The sequence below is a fragment of the Mustela erminea genome, chromosome 12 (genome assembly GCF_009829155.1).
Source record: "Mustela erminea isolate mMusErm1 chromosome 12, mMusErm1.Pri, whole genome shotgun sequence".
Classification (NCBI taxonomy): domain Eukaryota; kingdom Metazoa; phylum Chordata; class Mammalia; order Carnivora; family Mustelidae; genus Mustela; species Mustela erminea.
In genome coordinates, this window is record NC_045625.1 from 31,472,660 (window position 1) to 31,479,876 (window position 7,217).

Here is a 7,217-nt window from a genome sequence, read left to right on the forward strand (position 1 = left end):
TCTGTTTTGGGGCACTTGGGTGGCTCAGTCGGTTAACCTTCTGACTTTGACTCAGATCCTGATCTCAGGGTCTCACATCCAGCTCTGTGCCCAGCAGGGAGTCTGTTTGTCCCTCTCTCTCTCCTTCTGCCCCTCCCCCAGCTTATGCTCTTGCTCCCTCCCTCTCTCTCAAATAAATAATTGTTTTAAAAGAGTCTTTGTGTGTGTGTGTTTATCTTTTTTCCTTGCTTGTTTTATTAAATTCCACATATGAGTGAAATAAAAAATAAGAAATAACAAGTGTTGGCGACAATGTGGAGAAAAAGGAACCTTCATGATCCATTGGCAGCAATGTAACCAGGCGCAGCCGCTGTAGAAAACTGTATGGAGGCTCCTCAAAACATTAAAAATAGAATTATTGTATGATTCAGTAATTCCAGTACTGGGCATTTACCCCCCAAAATGAAAACACTAATTCGAAAGGGTGTATGCACCCCTATGTTTATAGCAGCATTATTTACGATAGCCATTATATGGAAGCATCCCAAGTGTCTGCCCACAGATGAATGGATAAAGAAGACATAAGGTGTACACACAAACACGCACACACACACGTGCCCTGGAATATTGCTCAACCATAAAAAGAATGAAATCTCACCATTTACAACATCATGAATGGATCTAGAGTGTATGATGCTAAGTGAAATATGTCAGAGAAAGACAAATAATATTTTAATACACTTAAGTGGTAAGCATTTTGTAATGTATATGGTTGTTGAGTCACTATGTAGTATGCCTCAGACTAATACTATGTCACATATAATAGTATGTCAAATATACTTCAATTAAAAATTAAAAAATAGTTTTAAAAACCAAAACCCAAATCAATTTATAATGTTTTTACTTTCCTACTAACATCCAATCTGGATTAGAGAAATAATCTTGAAACGCACTTGAAAACTGCAGTTTAAAATTGGAATTCCTTATTTATTGTCTCAACCACACCACATAACAACCTTAAGAGGGATCAAGATGTCACTGTGGGAGCTGCTGACCAGGTGTAAAGGGACGTTTGACATAGCAAAGTGCAGGAGCATGGTGTGACCACAAACTCACCGTGGACAGAGGAAGCATCCGCGGGCAGGTGTTGTTGATGCTGAGCCCTGAGTGTCAGGAGTTGGCCAAGCAAGGGGAGGGGTGAGGGAGAGCGTTCCAGGTAGAGGGAACGAAAGTCCTAAGCGTTCGGAGGGGGAGAGTGAACAGCATCACACGAAGCGGAACAGTAAAGGACAAAAATGTGCTGGAGCTGGGCCGCAGATCACAGCGGCACAGCAGAATGAGATGACGTCGTCAGGTTTTCATTTTTAAAAGTCTGCATTGGACTTCTGGTGACAAGCTGGTTAATTATAGTCCCCAGTTTGTAACCTATTCAAATAATCCAAAGAACATACATAGGGAAGAAAGTTGCAATTCCAGCAAATACCGTTAGAGCTACAACTGCCAACCCGTAGGGCAAAAAAGATGCCAAATCTGTGATTTGGGGTTGGATTGGGAGAAGGATGCTGAGAGATGATGCATAACCCTCCAGACCTCAGCGTGGTCCAGATTTTATTAAAAGTAAATGAGATGGACATTAGTTGTGAGGCAGGGATTCACTGTGAGCCAGACCTACCTCTTGTCCGGGTGATCTGCTCAGGTGATAGGGGCAAACAATAAAAATTAAGAAAAAAAACTCCCTAAATGTCTTCAGAAACCATGCATCTGGACCAAAGCTGTCAGCAGTTCCAGATCATTGCTCTGCCCTAACTACACACAGCATTCTTGAGCAAATAGCTAACTCTAGTACAATGGCCCCCTTCTTCCAGGAGAGGTGAATAAAAAAGGCCCTGTCTGGGTCCTATGTATAGATACTACCCACAGGAAAAGAATGAGATGAGTTCAGAAGTGGAAACCGGATGAGGAATTCACATCTGGAATGATTCCAAGCTCACCGAGAAAATACTCCAGAGTGTAGAAAACAAGTCCAGATAAATACTTTTTTTAACCCTCAGAGAAGTTAAGAAGAACAAGACTCCTTTGAAAAGGAAGCAAAACAGAGAGATAAAAAAGAGGAAGAGATTCTAAGATAGCCAAAGGAGAAAAGGCGAGCTGTGGATGTTCAGGAAAGAAACAGAACGCAGTAACACTGCCTTAGAAGCTGTAATAACCAGAATCTGGAGCATTCAGGAAAGTGGAAAGAAGGTGTTTATAAATCATTAAGATGACAAGGGATAGACATAGCAGATAAAGGCCAACTAAGACAGGCACATCAGTATTTCTGGAAAGGAGAACAGATACATGAGACATAAATGCATTGCAAGATATCATGGGAAAACTTTCCTGTAATAAACCCAGAGCTGAACCTGCACGTCAACAGAACACTCTTTCCAGAAAGAAAAAAATTTAAAAGACTGAGAACAACAACAACAATCTTGAGGCATATCTTGAGTTACTGAACTGCAAGGATAGTGTTGAAGCTGTAATTTTTATTCTGTTAATGTATTCCATGTAAAAAAAAAAAAAAAGAAAAACAAGCCAGCCTCTGATTTCTCCATTGCAACATTCAATGTTAGAAGACTGAAGCTCTGTGCGCAGAGTTATGGGGAAAGTTTTATGAAATATTTTCTACCCATCAAATTATACTTTATTTATGCATAATTTATGTGTGAAACCAGATATCCCTTAAAAATGGATTTAGGGAATTTAGCAGCTCTGAGTTCTTCTTGGGAAAAATACCTATTTATAGACAAAATCCAGACGGTGGTCCTGGGACATAGACCACAGTCAATGGTACTGACTTTTTCTCCAGGTGTCCCTGTGTCCATTTATGTAACAATAATGGAAAGAGTAGCAGAAGTTTAAGAGCAAGTACTGTTTATCTGATGCTTTGTGAATGCTGGGCACTTGGCAATCATTATCTCATTCAATCCTTTTCCCGAGCCCTATAGACTAGGATTTCTATCAGCCCATTTTCTAGTTGGAGAAACACCTGTAACTCAGGAGAAATGGACTTTGAGAGCAAGTAAGCAGAAGACCCACCTGTGGACTCTTCGTTTTCTGACTCTTCCATTTATGTCCCTTTCATCACTTTCATGTCTTTTTCATGTCCTTATCCTCTGCGTCATGAGAGCCCGCCTCAGCTTTACCCTCCACCTTACAGATCTGATTTTCTGCAGTGAGTTCTGTCACTGACTGCATTGGACCATTATCAGATTATTTGGTAGCATTGCCTTTACATTTATTCCTTAATGGACTACCTCATTACATAGGAATATATTATCTTACCATCTCGTCTTTTATCTCTAGCTTCTTCGGGTCTTTGCTCTTACTTCTTCCAGGGCATTAAGTAGTCTCTCTCTGAAGTGTACTTGTATGGCCTGAATGGAATATATATTTTAAGAATGCTTTTGTCTATCTCTCAATGCTACATTCATCTTGTGTATTGTAGGAAGGTTTTTAATAGCCCCTCTGTAGTATGTGTGTGTGTGTGGGGGGGGGTTATGTGTGTGTGTCTGAATATTTGATCCCGTATTTGTTTAAAATTAAGGTGGGTGAATTCCTCTTAGGTCTTACTTGAATAGACTTAGAATCTTTAAGTCTTCAACTGGAGGGCCAGTTGACCATGTCACCCTAGTTCAGGGACACAGAGGTCTATCAGAAGAGGTCTTATACCAGGGGAACTTTATGTTAATGAAGGTTTCTGCACCCAAATCCATTGTCTGGCTTAGCCTCCATTCTGGATCTGACAGCCTTCCTGTACTTCTATCTTGCCGATCAAGGAAAGCCCGGCCGTATCACACAAGAGTAAAGACACTTCAGGGGGACTCCTGCTTGGAGAGAAACCCTTCTCTCCTGGGCTTCCTGTTGAATGTGGCAGGTTTCCGCTGGGCTGTTGGCACGGCTGATTCTCAAAGATTTTTCTATGTAGCAAATGCATTTTCAAGTGAAGAGTTCCCTGCTTCCTCATGGCCCAGTCTGGCCTCTAGCCTGTACCCCACAGGAATTGGGGGTGCCCCTTGCCTTGGATATTTCCTTCTACTGGGTGCCCAGCCATTCCCCTTGAAGATCCTCAAAATTTGCGATGTAGGTCGCGATCATTCTCTAGGTGTTATCTGTTCCTCGTTTAAAATTTCCGTTAGATAATTTCAGCTGGTTTCTTACGGGAGACTAATGTCTATAGGCACAGCCTATCTCTCCATCCAAACCCCTCCCAGTGTCCCATCTGCTCTCGGTCCCTCAGTTGGGGCAAACTCATCAGGTGATCCTCTCTGGCTTATTGGATTCAAATCCACACATGACTCCTGGCTGCAGCCCAGGGTGCTGCACTTGCGGGCGGGTCCTCTAGACACCACAGCTCAGCGGCACCTCCTAACCAGGTATTTCTGTCCTTGCTTCCATTCAGGGTTGGAAAGTTTGGAACTCAGTTATTTATTAGGATCTTAATTTCTTTTACATTTTTTTTAAAGATTTTATTTATTTATTTGACAGAGAACACAAGTAGGCAGAGAGGCAGGCAGAGAGAGAGGAGGAAGCAGGCTCCCTGCTGAGCAGAGAGCCCGATGCGGGACTCGATCCCAGGACCCTGAGATCATGACCTGAGCCGAAGGCAGCAGCTTAACCCACTGAGCCACCCAGGCGCCCCTCTTTTACATTTTTGAATAAGGTCTTTATTTGACGTACATTTCCATGCTTTGTCATATTTGCCTCAATAATTTCTTCCTCATGTTTCCCCCATCCTTCTTCCTTTTCTTTTAAATGAAAACGTTCAGATCAGTTTTAAGATGCTTTGTGACCTAAAGGGGACCAGGGTCTGGAGGGAATCAAAGTTAATTTAGAAGCTGAAGGCCCATGTCTATATTTCCTTGGCAGAATTGAAAGTGACTAAAAGATTCTGTCAGTGGGATACAACCCAGCTGTTTCGTGACGCCCCGGGCAGGGGTAATGATGGGAGAGGACGCCCAGAAATAGAAGGCCTCGTCAATCATGGCTGCAACTGATCAAGGCCATGGTCAACTGAACAACCTGTTCTACTTACGCCTTCTTGTGCTAGGATCGGGACATGCCATGGATAAGTAGAGAATTTTTTCGGCAAACAGAGTGAAACAACCTCCACCAAAGGAAAAGCCGATCCCCAAGAAGGGGTAAAAACAGGCTCCATTTTATGTAAAGGCAAAACTGAAATTTGTTGGACCCCATACAGCTGCTTGCCTGTAAGAATTGTTCCAGAGTTACTCCTGGAATCCAAGGAAAGGCGATGCGAACTATTCTGGTAGCATTAGGGCTCTGAACCAATGGTCAAGGCAGGACTACAATGAGTGACCAAGCACTCCATAACTCCCTTTTTCTTCTCCCAGGGCTTTGTCTGGGCTCCCAACAGAGGAATGTCTAATAGGGGCAAAGTGTCTTGTGAGCACGCCCGGGCAGCTCTGTTCAGTTAGCGGAGAGAAGCAGCTATCTGGAGACCAAGGAGGACAGCGATGGGGGCAGCTGATCTGAGATGGGGCAGCTGACGTGACATCAGCCTTGGCAGCGGAGGTGCTGACAGCAGGGGTGGGGCTCTGAAATCGCGTTGACAGAAGTGCAATCAGCAGACACCAGAGCAGCAGGCGGTAGCCAGCAGGAATTATCCCAGACACAGAGCTCTTCTCCCATGAACTTGCAACACGCACCACATCGAGGTAGCACTCAGGCAGAAAAGCCCTGGAGGTGTCCACCACCAGTGGAGGAAATAGCAGTTGACTCTCTTGCTTTGCTACTTGCCAACAGCCTTTCAAGAACCCACCCAAGCCTATGTAGTAGAATTTCTGCACTGAGGCCAAACACCAAGTAACTACAGGCTTTTTGCTACATTCATCTAGCAACCACTGGACTTCTTCAAGTGGAAGATCGTATCAGTTATATGACGCACAATTATTTCTCTTACACTAGGAAATAAAAATGTTGCCGAATCAACCATGACATACTAATGATGGAACGTTATATCCTGATGTCAGAGATGTTAATGGGGAGGGGGGGTTGTTTGCATCTTTGAACAGGTGAAATACAGTGCCAGGCCTCGAACCAGGGCTGCAGACAAGAGAGACAGCACATCTCGCTTCGATGAACTCACAGTCTGGTGGGGAAATGGATACTGAAAAATCCGTCATGAGTGTGACTCGGGGCCTGGAGGAGGACAGATGTCTTCTCCAAGAAAACCACTCTGCCCCTGAAGTGTGATGGGGGTTGCCCTAGGTGAGGGCAAAGTGGAGCTTTCTAGGAAGAGGGATTAACATGTGGGGTGGCTCTCAGATGGGAGAGCAACTGGAAAGAGAGTCGGGCAAGGCCAAGTCATGTGAGGCTCTAGCCCACATTAAGGAATTAGGTTGGTCCCAGAGCAGTGGGAGGCCACAGAGAGGGTGAAACAAGATCACATCGTGTTTTTGAAAAATCACTTTATTTGCGGTGTCGATGGGAGGGAAGCATAAGAACAGGTGCAGGGAGATCAGATCATGAGATTTTGCAGCAATTGAGATAAGAACGGATAACGATTTGTAACAGGATGCTGGCCACGGGGATGGAAAGAAATGAAGACTCAAGCGTATTTCAAGGGGGTCCACGACTTCTCTGTTTGGTTTGTTTGATTTCTTTTTCAGGAGGGTTGGGGTTTCCGTTGGCATTCACAGAAACAAGAATATTGACTAAAGAAAATTCCAGATGCAGACTGGAACCAGCTTCTGATGTTCTGGTGTTCATCCGTGCCTGGCTTGGAATAAAAAACTCCATACATTTGGATTTTTCCTAAACCAGGACATACTATCTTATTGGGGCAAAAATGTTCCCTCCATATCCATAACAAATCATTCTCCTCAGATTTAGCTCTAGATAGTTTTGCCATGACCTTAGAGGACATCATGCTTATGAGCATGAATTCAGAAGTTTTATAGATTGAATTATATATTTTTTAAAGTTTTTCTTTACTTATTTGATAGAGAGCTCACAAGTAGGCAGAGAGGCAGGCAGAGAGAGAGGGGGAAGCAGGCCCCCTGCTGAGCAGAGACACCCCCCCCCCCGCCTTCAGTGCAGGGCTCGATCCCAGGACCCTGAGATAATGACCTGAGCCAAAGGCAGAGGCTTAACCCACTGAGCCACCCAAGCACCTCTAGATTGAATTATATTTAAAAAAAATTTTAGAGCATCCTAATAAGAAGTAGTTACTTAAG

At 43.8% G+C, this 7,217-nt stretch overlaps 1 long non-coding RNA gene across 1 annotated transcript in view; it reads left to right on the top strand.

Annotated features, from left to right (window-relative positions):
- Nucleotides 1-6,968, top strand: part of LOC116570639 — a 355,418-nt gene extending 348,450 nt beyond the window's left edge. Inside the window, exons 6-7 of the long non-coding RNA XR_004277503.1 lie at nucleotides 6,054-6,249; nucleotides 6,651-6,968. This is a non-coding gene — a long non-coding RNA (uncharacterized LOC116570639). The remainder of the gene's footprint in view (nucleotides 1-6,053; nucleotides 6,250-6,650) is intronic.
- The last annotated feature ends 249 nt before the right edge of the window (nucleotides 6,969-7,217 follow it).